The following is a 14,378-nucleotide window of genomic DNA, read 5'->3' on the forward strand; positions in this document are numbered from 1 at the left end:
TCTTCGGAGGGCTCCTGGTACTGCTAAGCCTTGCCGATTGACTCGTCGGTTATCAGTGAACGGAATAATACTGTGGAAAAGAGGCATAATCGAACTGTACATGTGACTGGCAGAGATAATCGTTGAAAGAGATAAAACTTAACCATCGATTGTCATATGTCAGAGATAAAAATTAAATATCGTTCGTGTAGAGCCACTGTCGGTGTATCAAGATATTTGATGGATTCTTCTTTTCTGTTTAAGTTATCCCCATTGAACTACCAAGAGAAGAGTGAATAAATTATTACACTAACATAGAAGTCCTTGCAGACTAGGTAAAACCGAAAAATAAGCTGTAGCAGACCATTCAGTAAATCCTGAAATGAAGTTTTGCAAAAAAAAGTTTTATCTGCCTTGACCGACTATTATCCACAGCAATATAGAGAAGCCATCAAAATACAGTGTTATTCACCTCTCTTTGCCTATGGGTTTTATGCAACCCGTAACGCCTTCAAAAATCACGTTCTAGATTTTCATATTCTCTCGCCAGTTGCACGCAGACTATTAGTCCTACGGAAAAAATGAATGAACCTTTTGTCGGAAACTTAATGTAGTTAGATTTTGTAGAAGGAAACGTTTTCGCTGGAGTCACGGTTTTGGAATTATTCAAGAAAAATCCGTTTGGAAGTCACGTTTGCTCGTTTTTCTTGAATAATTCGAAAACTGTGGCCTCCAGCAAAAACGTATACAGTATAAAATTTAACTACATTAAATTTCCTACGGAAAGGTCTTGTTCATTTTTACTGCAGGACTAACAGTTTGTGTGTATCTAGTGACAGAATAAGAAAACCTCGTGCATGGTTTTTGAAGCCGTTACGGGTTGCATAAAAATCCACAGGCAAGGACAACTGAATCACGTTGTAAATAAACGTGTGGATGATTTTCGCAGAGCCTGCTGAATGAGGTTACAGAGGGACGAAGACTCTCGGAGGACAGCTGTCATTTCAGTCTTCTACGGTCACCTTATGTGGCGCTGGGATTGCGTGGGAGTGGAGTTTGACTGGGGATTGTCCAAGCCTAAGCTTTTAATCAACTTTACGAAGCCAGAGTGCACACACAAATAAACGAAGCGAACCCTGGCACTAAAACTCATAAGACATATAATATTAGATAACGAGTGATATAAGAAACTAAAATAATTACTCATACCGGAATTTTTAGTAAATAAAATAAAATCTCCAAAGGCGACAATAAGAACATGCAATAAAAACGTATCCTAAGATGCAAGTACACATATTATATGTACAATATTGCATCTGTCCACGAATGATTTCACGTAGTCCGCAACCGCGCTGCTGCTACGGTCCCAGGTTCGAATCTTGCCTTGGGCATGGATGTGTATGATGTCCTTAGGTTAGTGAGGTTTACGTAGTTCTTAGTCTAGGGGACTGATGCCTTAGATGTTAAGTCCCATAGTGCTTGGAGCCATATGAACATAGAGGTACTCAAAATAGAACAGCAACAGGCAGAATTGCTAACTGCAGTAACCTATAGCCTACCACCGCCAACACCTCAACCATTCCCCGGAGAGACAGGCGAAAGGATAAACAGTCTATACGGATATACGCCTTACTAGAGAATCTACAAAGAAGATGCATAAACAGGCACTCTAAGTTTATATGAACTTGTTACTAAAAAGCTGTTTCCTCACAGTGGTCTCGCCCTGTTTGCTAAATGAAGATAACAGTGATAGACTCATATTGCTCCTTGGCCTCGCCGTCCAAATGCTCTTTAGTACACTCATCAAACAATCGAAACTCCTCACGGCTTCTTCGCTCCATGCAAATCAAGACTTCGCTGACCGGGTGCACCATCGGCACAGTTTGACTGTTGACTTCACTGAGGGTACCCGTGCGAGCCAGTGCAATAATGGCACATTCAGAACACACATAAGTGTTATGCTCCGCGTCGTATAATCGGGACTGTCCTTTGTTTTTCGTCCCTGTTTGTCAGCTACCGTCTACACTATCTACTACCACTACGTGTTACAGCCGGCCACACTCTGCGCTGACAGTTGCAGTGCAACAGCCTGCAGCCTCCATGCCGCTCACGGCTCTACCGCTTTGTGCTTCTCCAGTGTCTGTGTGCTTTAGTTCCTATCCACGGTATGCCAACCGCTGTGACACGTCTCCCGTCCTCTGTCGCGAACATCTTGACCAGCCACGCCAGTAACAAAGACAAGCACGGCAGGCGGGCCATCCTGCCCTGGTGTCGATCCAAAGGCTTGTCCGCTGCTGCCCATAGCGGCCCCCGGCTCTTGCTGAAGCTGATGTGGTCGCTCCCACTCCATACTGCTGATTGCTACGACACGCCGCCCCATCAAGGTTCAGCGTGGTGCTACTTCTGCCCTCTCGCCATCAACCGCACCTTCTGGCCACACTTGAGCTCCTGACTTGTGCTGTCGCGACGTGCTGGGTGGGTAGGAACACAATCGTACCGGAAAATTTTAATTTCACAGAATACCTAAGTCACTTACGACGAAAGTCGGAAAATTCGTGACTAATTTCCTTTCCGCATCCTTTTCTAGTGGTGGTGAAATGGTCAGCATATTTCCCTAGTAAGCAAAAAGACCTGGGTTCGAGTCCCGGCCGCAGCGCAACGTAGCTGCACGAACTACTCAAGTTAAACACCCTTCCCCCACCCTCCCCCCCCCCCCCAGACACAATCTGAAATTCACATCTCCCCCTATATTGTCACTATTACCAGGGCTCTCCGACATTGGAATAGCACCCCAGCATTGGATGTAATGGGGAAGTGCTGTACTACATGAGATCGTATAGATCTTAAATTAAATTTTCTATGAGACATTTAAGTCTCTAATTTATCTACGATAACGTTGGAAGCTGAAAAAGTGAATTAAAATTTTTGCTGCAGCCTGCACTCGAACCCAGGTCTTCCTGCTTATTAGGCAGATTTTTTTTTAAACTCTTTGTTGATCTCATTTCGTTCTATTTTGTTCGTTGTATATGCTGGGGGCGGACGTCTCATGACATCCCTTCAGGTTGTACGTTGATCCATTCACTCAGTTTTTATATTACAGAGGGTAGCTAACCGTTTTTTTTTTTTTTTAACCTCATTTTGTTCGCTTTTGTTCGTTGCATCTGCTCGGGGCGGACGTCGTAAGACAACCTTCTAAGTCCGTTATTGATCGATTAACTCAGTTTTTCTATTACAGAGGGCACGTAACCCTCTGTCCGAACACGCTGAGCTACCGTGCCGGCAGGTAGAAAAGCTGACCACTACACCACCACATCATTATAATAAACATTACGGCACCAAGTCAAATACCCTCTGGTGTCGGAGAGCCCTGGTAATAGTGAAGTGATAAGGGGAGATGTGAATTGGAGTTTGTGTTGTGGAGGGTATTTCAATTGGGTAGTTCGTGCAGGCATGTTGACCATAACGCGGTGGTGGTGTAATGGTCAGCATATTTCTCAAATAAGCAAAATGACCTGTGTTCGAGTCCCGGCCGCAGCGCTAATTTTAATTCACTTCTTCAGCTTCCAACGTTATCGTAGATAAATTAGAGACTTAAATGTCTCAGAGAAAATTTAAGATCTACACGATCTCATGTAGTACAGCACTTCCCCATTACATCCAATGCTGGGGTGCTATTCCAATGTCGGAGAGCCCTGGTAATAGTGACAATATAGGGGGAGATGTGAATTTCAGATTGTGTCTGGGGGGGGGGGGGGAGGGGCGGGGAAGGGTGTTTGACTTGAGTAGTTCGTGCAGCTACGTTGCGCTGCGGCCGGGACTCGAACCCAGGTCTTTTTGCTTACTAGGGAAATATGCTGACCATTACACCACCACAGCATTATGGTTGGTAGGCATGCGTGCACGAACTACTCAAGTCAAATACACTCCCCCAACACAAATTCCAATTCACATCTCCCCTTATCACTTCACTATTACCAGGGCTCTCCGACACCAGAGGGTATTTGACTTGGGTAGTTGGTGCAGCAATGTTTACTACAATGCTGTGCTGCTGTAATGGTCAGTATATCTGCCAAATAAGCAGGAAGATCTGGGTTCGAGTCCCGGCCGCAGCACAAATTTTAATTCACTTCTTCAGCTTCCAACGTTATCTAATTATAGCGTCGTCTAAATCTGCATTTACATTCATACTTCGCAAGCCTCTAGAGGTGCATAGTGGAAGGCACCTCGAACCACATTTCCTTTCCTGTTGCACTCGCAAATAGTGACTGAAAAAAATCGGGTTTGCTTTAAATACTCGTTGTAATGGTATGAACGTTAGTTAACTTTGAGATTGGACTTGGTGAGTTGAAGTTAGTCAGGACTGCCTTAAATGTGGCAAAGACACCTTTATCAATACCTCTTTGAGTTAGAATGAGATCGTGTAGTAGGGTTACGTCAAGCTGGATGTTCTTTATGCGTTATTGCAGAAAGACTTCATAGGAATGCAGCCACTTTATATGACTGCTGGCAGCAGTGGTCACGAGAATGTACGCTCGCAAGAAGACCGGGCTCTGGATGACCACTTGGCGCTACCGAGTGGGAACACCATCGTTTCCAGCGTATGGCTCAGGCGTATCGTGATGCAGCAATCTGAACAGCAGTTAGCTCCACAATGACACAACGAACTGTTGCAGATTGGTTACTTCGGGCACAGCTCCGAGGCAGACTCCCTGTAGCCATGCATTCTACTGACCCCCAAACCAACGCCGTTTGTGACTTCAGTGGTGTCAAGCCAGAACACTTTGGAGGGAAGGTGGTAGTCCGTTGTGTTTTCTGATGTAAGCTGGTTCTGCTCGGAGCCACCGATGGCGTGTTGAGGACCTGCAGCCAACCTATTGGCCTGATGTAAGGTGTACATCAATTTCGTGATTCGACCTGTTGTGCTGCCATTCATGAACAGCATTCCAGGGGGTGTTTTCCAACAGGATAATGCTCGCCCACACAACGCTGTTGTAACCCTACATGCTCTGCCGAGTGTTGACATGTTCCCTTGGCCTGCTTTATCTCCAGCTCTGTCTCCAATAGAGTCCATGTGGGACATCACTCAACCACAACTCGGCGTCATCCACAAACAACAAGAACCGCCCATGCATTGAACAACCAAATACAACAGGCATGGAACTCCGTCTCACAAACTGATATACGGCACCTGTACAACATAGAGGATGCACGTTTGCATGCTTGCATTCGACGTTCTGGCGGCTACAACGGTTGTTAATGTACCTGCATTCCACATTTACAATGGCTTATCTCGCGCTTTCATCGTTAATCACTTAACTACACTCATGCTCATAAACTAAGGATAATGCTGATACATGGTGAAACAACGCTCTAGTGGGCGGTTTGCGGGTATGACCATGCGGTGCATTTGACCTGTGGTCGTCGCACAGTGGCGCTGGCAGCAGTCCACATATGCAGAGGTATGTTGGTGCAGCGAGTAAGTGGCTCTGAGCACTATGCGACTTAACTTCTGAGGTCATCAGTCGCCTAGAACTTAGAACTAATTAAACCTAACTAACCTAAGGACATCACACACATCCATGCCCGAGGCAGGATTCGAACCTGCGACCGTAGCGGTCGCTCGGCACCAGACTGTAGCGCCTAGAACCGCACGGCCACTCTGGCCGGCGAGTAAGTGTGCAGACGTTTTTAGACGTGCTAATGGTGACTGTGTGTTAACACATATTGATGACGTTATGAGGTGTAGAGTACCAGGGCGACTGGAGGCTGGTTAAATACAGCAGGTCGGAGCATGGGCTGTGCGTGTGCCACAAAGTGTGATCTCAAAATTATGTCAACGATTCCAGCAGACAGGAAACGCGTCGAGGCGCTGCATTACGGGACGTCCACATTGTACAACACCACAAGAAGACCGATATCTCACCATAAGTGACCGAAGATGGCCACGGAATACTGCAGGTAGCCTTGCTTGGGACCTTACCGCAGCCACTAGCACAGTTGCTCCAGACACACAGCCTCCAGACGACTGAACAGACATGGTTTATTCCCCCGGAGACCTGCAAGGTGCATTCTAGTGACACAGGAGAGCCCGTGAAGCCCGGTGTCAAGAACACAGTACATAGTCATTGGAACAGTGGACCTAGGTTATGACTCTGAGCACTATGGGACTCAACTGCTGAGGTCATTAGTCCCCTAGAACTTAGAACTAGTTAAACCTAACTAACCTAAGGACATCACAAACATCCATGCCCGAGGCAGGATTCGAACCTGCGACCGTAGCAGTCTTGCGGTTCCAGACTGCAGCGCCTTTAACCGCACGGCCACTTCGGCCGGCCCTAGGTTATGTTCACGGACGAGTCCAGGTATAGTCTGAACGTGATTCTCGCTGAGTTTTCATCTGGCGTGAACCAGGAACCCGATATCAACCACTTAATGTCCTTGAAAGGGACCTGTATGGAGGTCGCGGTTTGATGATGGGGTTATCATTAGTGCACGTACACTCCTGCATGTCTTTGACAGAGGAACCGTAACAGGTCAGGTGCATCGGGACGTCATTTTGCACCTGTATGTCCGCCTTTTAACGGGTGCAGTGGGTTTCCACCTTCCTCTTCATGGATGATAACGCACGGCCCCACCGAGCTGCCATCGTGGAGGAGTACTTTGAAACAGAAGATATCAGGCGAATGGAGTGCCCTGCCTGTTCTCCAGACCTAAACCCCATCGAGCACGTCTGAGATGCTCTCGGTCGACGTATCGTTGCACGTCTTCAAACCCCTACGACACTTCAGGAGCTCCGACAGGCACTGGTGCAAGGAGGCTATACCCCAGCAGCTGCTCGACCACCTGATCCAGAGTATACCAACCCGTTGTGCGGCCTGTGTACGTGTGCATTGTGATAATATCCCATATTGATGTCGTAGTACATGTGCACGAAACAGTGGCGTTTGGTAACACATGTGTTTGGGATGGTTTCCTCAACTTATCGCCAATACCGTGGACTTACAGATCTGTGTCGTGTGTGTTCCCTATGTGCCTATGCTATTAGCGCCAGTTTTGTGTAGTGTCACGTTGTGTGGCACGACATTCTGTCATTATCCTTAAATTATTAGCATGAGTGAATATTATCGAGACAAATATCCCTGGAATTTAATTACTCTACATTATCTAGTATTGCGATTTTTTCGCGTCAGTGTTTGAGCGTCCATACGATACGTTTCTCATATCTTCCTGGTCCTTACGTGAAATGTACGTCACTTGAGGCAGTAGAGCCGGTATGCGGTCAGCCTCAAATGTCGGTTCTCTAAATTTTCGCAGTAGCGCTTTGTGAAAAGAGTGTCGTCTTCCTTCCATGGATTGCCATTTGAGTTCACGAAGCATTTCCGCAGTATTTGCTTATTGATCGGAAATACGAGAAACAAATGTAACAGCGCACCTGTGAATTGCTTCGATGTTTTCCTTTAATCCTGTAAGTAGGCTGTTTAGGTTTTTTTTATTGGTAACGCCACCTCTGTACGAAAATCACTGGCTGTGCTATGTGCAGTCTGTGGCTGCTTTGCATTGTTGTAATACTCGCCATTGTAGTGTTAGGCAGCTGGCTGTGAACAGCGCGTAGCGTTGCGCAGTTGGAGGTGAGCCGCCACCAGTGGTGGATGTGGGGAGAGAGTTGGCGGAGTTTTGGAATTTGTCATGAACTGCTATATATATATATATATATATATATATATATATATATATATATATATATATATATATATATATATATATGATATCAAGGTAAGTACATTGTTTGTTCTCTATTAATATCTTTCATTTGCTAACTATCCCTATCAGTAGTTAGTGCCTTCCATAGTTTGAATCTTTTATTTAGCTGGCAGTAGTGGCGCTTGCTCTATTGCAGTAGTGGGAGTAACCAAGATTTTTGTGAGGTAAGTGATTTGTGAAAAGTACAGGTTAATGTTAGTCAGGGCCATTCTCTTGTAGAGATTATTGAAAGTCAGATTGCGTTGCGCTAAAAATATTGTGCGTCAGGTTAAGCACAGTAGTGTACTGTGGTTCAAAGGGGACGTTTCATATGTCGACCCTTAGCCGAGGATACCTCACTGGAATCTTCTGATTTTTTTTCTTGTAGTTTGTGTAATTAGTGTAGCTTTTCTTTATTGCTAGCGCGTAATTGTAGAGAAAATCTCCTTTGTAGTTGCAGTCTTTCATTGTTGTACAGTAAAACAGTTGTGGTATGCATGTAGATTTGCACCAAGTATTTCGCAGCTGCAATTAACTAGATATTATTTTCAGTGCTATGTTAATGTGTTCTCTTATTTTTGCTCTTCAAATTGTGCTTTTCTGTGTTATCGTGTGAAATATTGTGACAATAATGGCGTGTGAAAAACGTAACACTAGGCTCCAAAGTAAACTGAGAAATGACAGCGAAGACGAAAGCAGTGTGTTAGCGCCACCGAGTAATGAATTAACTGATGTTCAAAGTAGTAATTTGGTAATTGTGCATAGGGAAATGGAGCGGGCGGCAAACAATGGCGTGGACAGTGAAACAATTAGTCAAGAGGGAAGCATTATCGATCGATCGGTCGGCAACAGCTCGCCTCGGGAATCGGTAATGACAGGACACAATTTTGCAAATATTGTAGACTCAGGTTTTGGGTCCTCACCGTTTTCTCAAATGAGTCAAGACACATTTTCTGCTTGTCAAAATGTGAATGTTGTCGGTGAAAATACACCGCAAAAAAGCATAGAGAAACAGATTCCAACACTAATACATTATTATTGCAATTAATGCAACAAATGGGACAAAATCTTCAAAAGTTAGACACAATGGAACAAAATCTTAAAAAGTTAGACGCAATGGAACAAAATCTTCAAAAGTTAGACTCATTGGAGCAAACTCTTGAACAAACACGTGAGGATTTAACTACTGAGTTACATCACATTGAATTGAAATGTCAAAAAGTCTGTACTGACGTAAAAACACAAATTTGTGAGCATTTCCAACCTATTTTTTCGCGTCATGAAAATGCACTACAGAATCACGAAGCAGCCATAAAAGAACTGCAAACTACTGTCCATGAAAATCATGAGACCTTGCAAGCTAAATTTGACTCAGTTGCATCTACCGATTCGGTTATGCAACTTGCAAAAACTCAGGAAAATTTAAAGGACACAGTAAATACTCTGAAATTTGGTTCAGAAAAACACACTGAGGAAATAAGTACACTATCGGAGAAAGTAGCCGAACTTTCGGATCAGTTCACTAACTTATCTACGAAGGTAGATGATAATCTGAACGACACAAAACCGGTAGTCTTTAATGACACAGAAGAGTGCGAACAAATTAAGAAACTGAAACAAAATCTGAATCAAATTAATACGCAACACCAAAGAGAAATCCGGGAAGTACAAGATCAGCTGACACAAGTAATACAAAAATTACAAATTTCAGAGGACACTCGCGCTCCAACACGGGAAGAGGGACTTAGAAATACGGAAGAGACGCAAAATAATAACACAGGGCATTTCGGAAGTTATGAAAGAAATTGGCAAGGTGCACCGAATTTTGAAGTGGAACCGCCGAAACGACGTAACAATGACCGATATGCGACTCGCCGACATGATGACTTTGACTATAAGCTGTTCATTACTACACGTAAATTCAAAACGTTTAAGAATTCTGCCAACGACATTCATCCACAAGCGTGGCTCCATCAATTCTCTCATTGTTTTCCTCCCAACTGGTCATTGGAGCACAGGTTAGAATTTATGTGTGGCTACTTGGAAAATGAACCAGCTGTAAGAATGCGATCGGTCATTCACGATTGTCACAATGAAGGAGATTTTTATCATGCCTTCCTCTCAGCGTATTGGTCTCAAGCTACACAAGACCGAGTAAAACATAGCATCATAATGCTGAAACGTTTCGAACAATCTGAATTTTCCAGTCTTATGAAATACTTTGAAGACATGTTGCATAAGAATCAGTATCTTTCAAACCCATACAGCCCCTTAGAACTCATCCGCATTTGCTTAATCAAATTACCTGAACATTTTGGCAGGACGTTGCAAAGACGACATTGAAGCGTTTCAGGGACTCTTACAAGAATTAGAAATTGACACTGACAATCGCGGAACGCGGAAACAGGAACACAACAATTACAGGTCATATCCGTCGCAATTCCACGATGAAAGAAATAATAACTGGACGCGACAAGGCTATTCTCACAACACAAATCGTGACCAAAAAAGACACCACCCATATGACAACCGTTGGCAGAATAATAGGTACAGAGAAAGATCGCACTTCCATAGTAATGAACATGATAGAGATTACCATAGAAACAGACAATATGGGAACCAAAACAATTATTATCAAGGGAGACAGAATAACTTCAGACGCAACAGTTCGGCGCACAGTTACGATTCAGGGAGAAATTCTCCACCACGTGACGGACAAGGAAGAAATTACGGAACCTACCGACATGACGACAGACGATATATTCGTAACGACAGACCTGAATTGCATCAGAACTGGCGTGATTTAAACAGGGCAGGGCCTTCTCGTCAGAGTGAATTTGTAGAAGTTAGGTCTCCTAATCCCAATAACGGCGCGCGCCAACAAAGAGACAGACAATGACTCGCACAGCAGGCAGCCGCGTGCGCCCGCTGGTTCCGAGAAAAATAACATAAGACGCTAGCCTTGAGAAAAATTTTAGCATTCTTTACCGATGTATAAAACATGATAATTGCTTTTCAGTTGAAAGTCTGAGTACTATGAAGAGTAAAGGTTTACACCACATTTCACATGTAAAACCGTTTATTGAAAGATAATCTGCTTTTTAACTTTGTCTTTGCCATAAAACGTTTCACTTCACATTTCTAGTATGCTTTGTCAGACTTAAGAAACTTTTAACATGCAACAATGTTTGAAGTTAAATATCCAATCAAGAACCAAGAGAACTTATTTAAACAGAAATTACGAATGCATTGTTATTGTGAACAGACGACACAGTGTTATTGTGTGTGTGCATTCTTGCTTGTTTGTTGCACGATTACGTAACGACTATAAGGCTCACATACTTAGAACGTTTACCAGTACTGCTAATGAGATTTTAATGCAACATTTTAGTTTATTTGAAAATACATTCTGAATTTAAAGTGCTTTCTGAGAGATACCAGATGACACAGAGGTTAGTTTATGTGACAGCTACACGATTTTTATCACGACGCTACTAATGAGTGACAATTTACAATGTTGCTTTTGCGGTGTATCTGTTTTATATCTGCACAGTTTTCTGAATTCTTCTGGAAAGAAAAACATGTTTTAGTAGTAACTTTTGTGGTATAACAACAATGAGACAGCCTTTTTCGTGGCACAACAATACGTTACAGCACAGTACTTTCCTCATCACGGCAATAAGCGTAATAACTAAGATATCTATACGCAAAGCATTTCACTTTTGTGTATCATGAGGTAAGTACATTGACTTCTGCAGAACTTAGCTTTCGGAGGACGATAACTACGACACTTCCACAGAATTATCTTACAGCAAGACGCACATTTAGCGCTACAGGACACGCATTTGAGAGATTAATTTTGTACTTAAGCCATTTATTTTTCAAGATTTTTGAATTGCAAAGAAAGTTTTCCGTGATACATTTCATTCCATTGCTGTAATCTGTAACACCTGAGAGTATAATTACATTAATCCTCAGGGGGGTACACGCTTACTTTGTGTACCATGTGTGTGGCAACCACAAGGAACGCTAGCTAATATGGTATTTGCTTATACAACTTTACACATCGGTACCATATTTCTCTAACACACAAATTACACAGCTATCTGATCATGTAACTGAGAGATAAACATTTTTTTTTACTACATTAGTGACAGATGTTTACGTAATTACACAGTTGAATAACTTCACACGTATGAAATTGCATTTTGTCAGTACTTTGTGAACTGTTCATATTTTTTTGGAACCATTGTGATACTATGAGAACTTTGAATGATGTATTTGGTAAGGGAGCATGATTTTAAAGTACATTTGAGGTAGATGACACTTTTGACATGAGCAGAGAATTTTTTTAGGTTTTGAAATTATTGGAGGAAGCTATGACGATTTTGAGAATTGACTGAGGTGTTATGATGTTATTATTACGATGACTATGTGTATTATGCTGTTGCGGTATGTTTATGATCAGTAAGCTGATGCTATATGAGTTATTTGATTATGCTACGTATTTATTATCAGGAAATATTGAAGAAGCGTCGACGAATTTGTATATGTGTAATAAGGTAAGGAGTAATGAATTAGGGACTCTGACTTGTAAAAAAGGATTTTGGAAACCAAGAATCGTACTTTAAGAGGTAGGAAATGTGTGTAAATGCGTGAATGTATCACAATGCCGGCGAAAATTTTTTGGACAATGTTATATTCATACGATTTTGTTTCTACAGATTTGTAACGCAAATTCTTGACCTATGAAATTTTTATATGAGACTGTCGCTGTAGCGAAAACTGCTGTCGTAAATATTTCGTTAAGAAAGGTAAGTGACCGTGAAGTAATTCGCTGTGAGGGGCCAGGTATGTCAGACGCCTGGAGAAAAAGCCATTATTGCGAGCCCTTTCCAGCGGCACAGGTAGAAAAAAAAAAGGGAGGCCATTATCCTCGCTATTGACGTTCCTTTGTAGAGAGCATCGCAAAAACGACACGGTCGAACTTGAAAACATATGTTGACACTGTGGAGCTCTTAATTTATGATATTTACAGAAATGCCTAATGAAATGACGAGAAATATTTTTACATCTGCACACCTGATTATGACAAGCGTCTTTCTACGAGAGTTGAGAGAATGTCTACTAACTTATGAAATGTCACATGACTATTGAATGATATTTTTATGCTTTGGTTTGTGTAATTGCTTATTTCATTTGATATCTAGTTTCTAGCTGCACGCCGGCCGCGGTGGTCTCGCGGTTCTAGGCGCGCAGTCCGGAACCGTGAGACTGCTACGGTCGCAGGTTCGAATCCTGCCTCGGGCATGGGTGTGTGTGATGTCCTTAGGTTAGTTAGGTTTAAGTAGTTCTAAGTTCTAGGGGACTGATGACCACAGCAGTTGAGTCCCATAGTGCTCAGAGCCATTTTTCTAGCTGCACTGCAGCATTGGTTAAAATAAAATTTTATAGATGTACTAATATAAATATTTTCTGTCTACAGATCGAGTAAATAATAATTTAAAAAAAAATGAGGGAGCACAAAAAGATATTTACCTCCACAGGAACTGCAATCATAGTTTTCTTTTCAAGTACTTGTTAATTTCTTTTGTAGAATAAATTGTGATGCATCACTCTAGTGTTAAGATGTGACATAGGTATTAGACATGGCCATTTTTAGTGTAATACTTTTTCTGCTTGAACTTTGTCATGTTTAGGTATAAGTTATGCTGTTTGCCAGGCATAGTGCTACTGAATTTTAATTTGTGTTACTCTGCTAAGCCAGATTTATTTTTCTTGTTTGCTGCTCATTGCCTTATATTAGTTGTAATATTGCATTTGCTTTGCTAATTTATGCTGCTTGCTTTGCCTTTTCTATTTTTTATCATTGTTGTTTGTGTTAATTGTTTTATGCTGCTGCATTGCCTCGTCCCTTAGTTTAATATCTGAGCTCAGTAGATTTAAGTTAGCTTAAGAGGGGGTAGTCTATATAAGAACCTAACTATGGAGAATAGGGAAAGAATGCTTTGGAGGTTATATGAAACAGATTTGGCAAAAATGAGTATTGTGCACTGAGAAATAATTATTTTGAAAGAAATATGAATAGAATACAGAAAGCAGGTATAGATAGGACTTTTTGGGAATAATGATGAACGAAGGGAGATCTCCAAGAACAAAATAGGTTTTGTTCGCAAAATACTGCAGTACCAAAAGTTACACTGAAAACGAACCCTGTCCTTTCCATTGTGTTATCCCCCTATGTGTTTGTGTACCCTTATGTATTTGTTTTCTTCCTGTGTCTGTGTACTGTTTCATAGAACTTTTTTCTCTTCTAATACTCAGCTACATGAACTATGATGAGGAATACTGTTATCCTCAAATATAATTTGCATTGATAATATGTTATTTACTTTGTAAAGATGTTTAGACATTATTTATTCTGGTTTGTTGCTCACATGTGAAGGTGATGTTTCAATAATTATTCTGATCTTTTATGTGTTCACTTATGTCATAATTCCTGTAACACTGATGTATATGCTTATTTCTATTCTTTTGTAAAGCCCCTATTACTACAAATGTTATCTGTATTGTTATGTTCTTTAATGATGTATTTTGTACCTTTGTAATCGTATTCTTATAAAATTGTAATTGACACCAGTTCATCATATTATTAACTT

At 41.9% G+C, this 14,378-nt stretch overlaps 1 non-coding gene across 1 annotated transcript; it reads right to left on the minus strand.

Moving 5' to 3' along the window:
- Positions 1-3,782: 3,782 nt before the first annotated feature.
- On the minus strand, positions 3,783-3,855 carry Trnat-agu (transfer RNA threonine (anticodon AGU)). The gene has a single exon. It is a non-coding gene; the product is annotated as a tRNA-Thr (tRNA).
- Positions 3,856-14,378: the final 10,523 nt, after the last annotated feature.

Source organism: Schistocerca nitens, chromosome 1 (genome assembly GCF_023898315.1).
Source record: "Schistocerca nitens isolate TAMUIC-IGC-003100 chromosome 1, iqSchNite1.1, whole genome shotgun sequence".
Taxonomy (NCBI): domain Eukaryota; kingdom Metazoa; phylum Arthropoda; class Insecta; order Orthoptera; family Acrididae; genus Schistocerca; species Schistocerca nitens.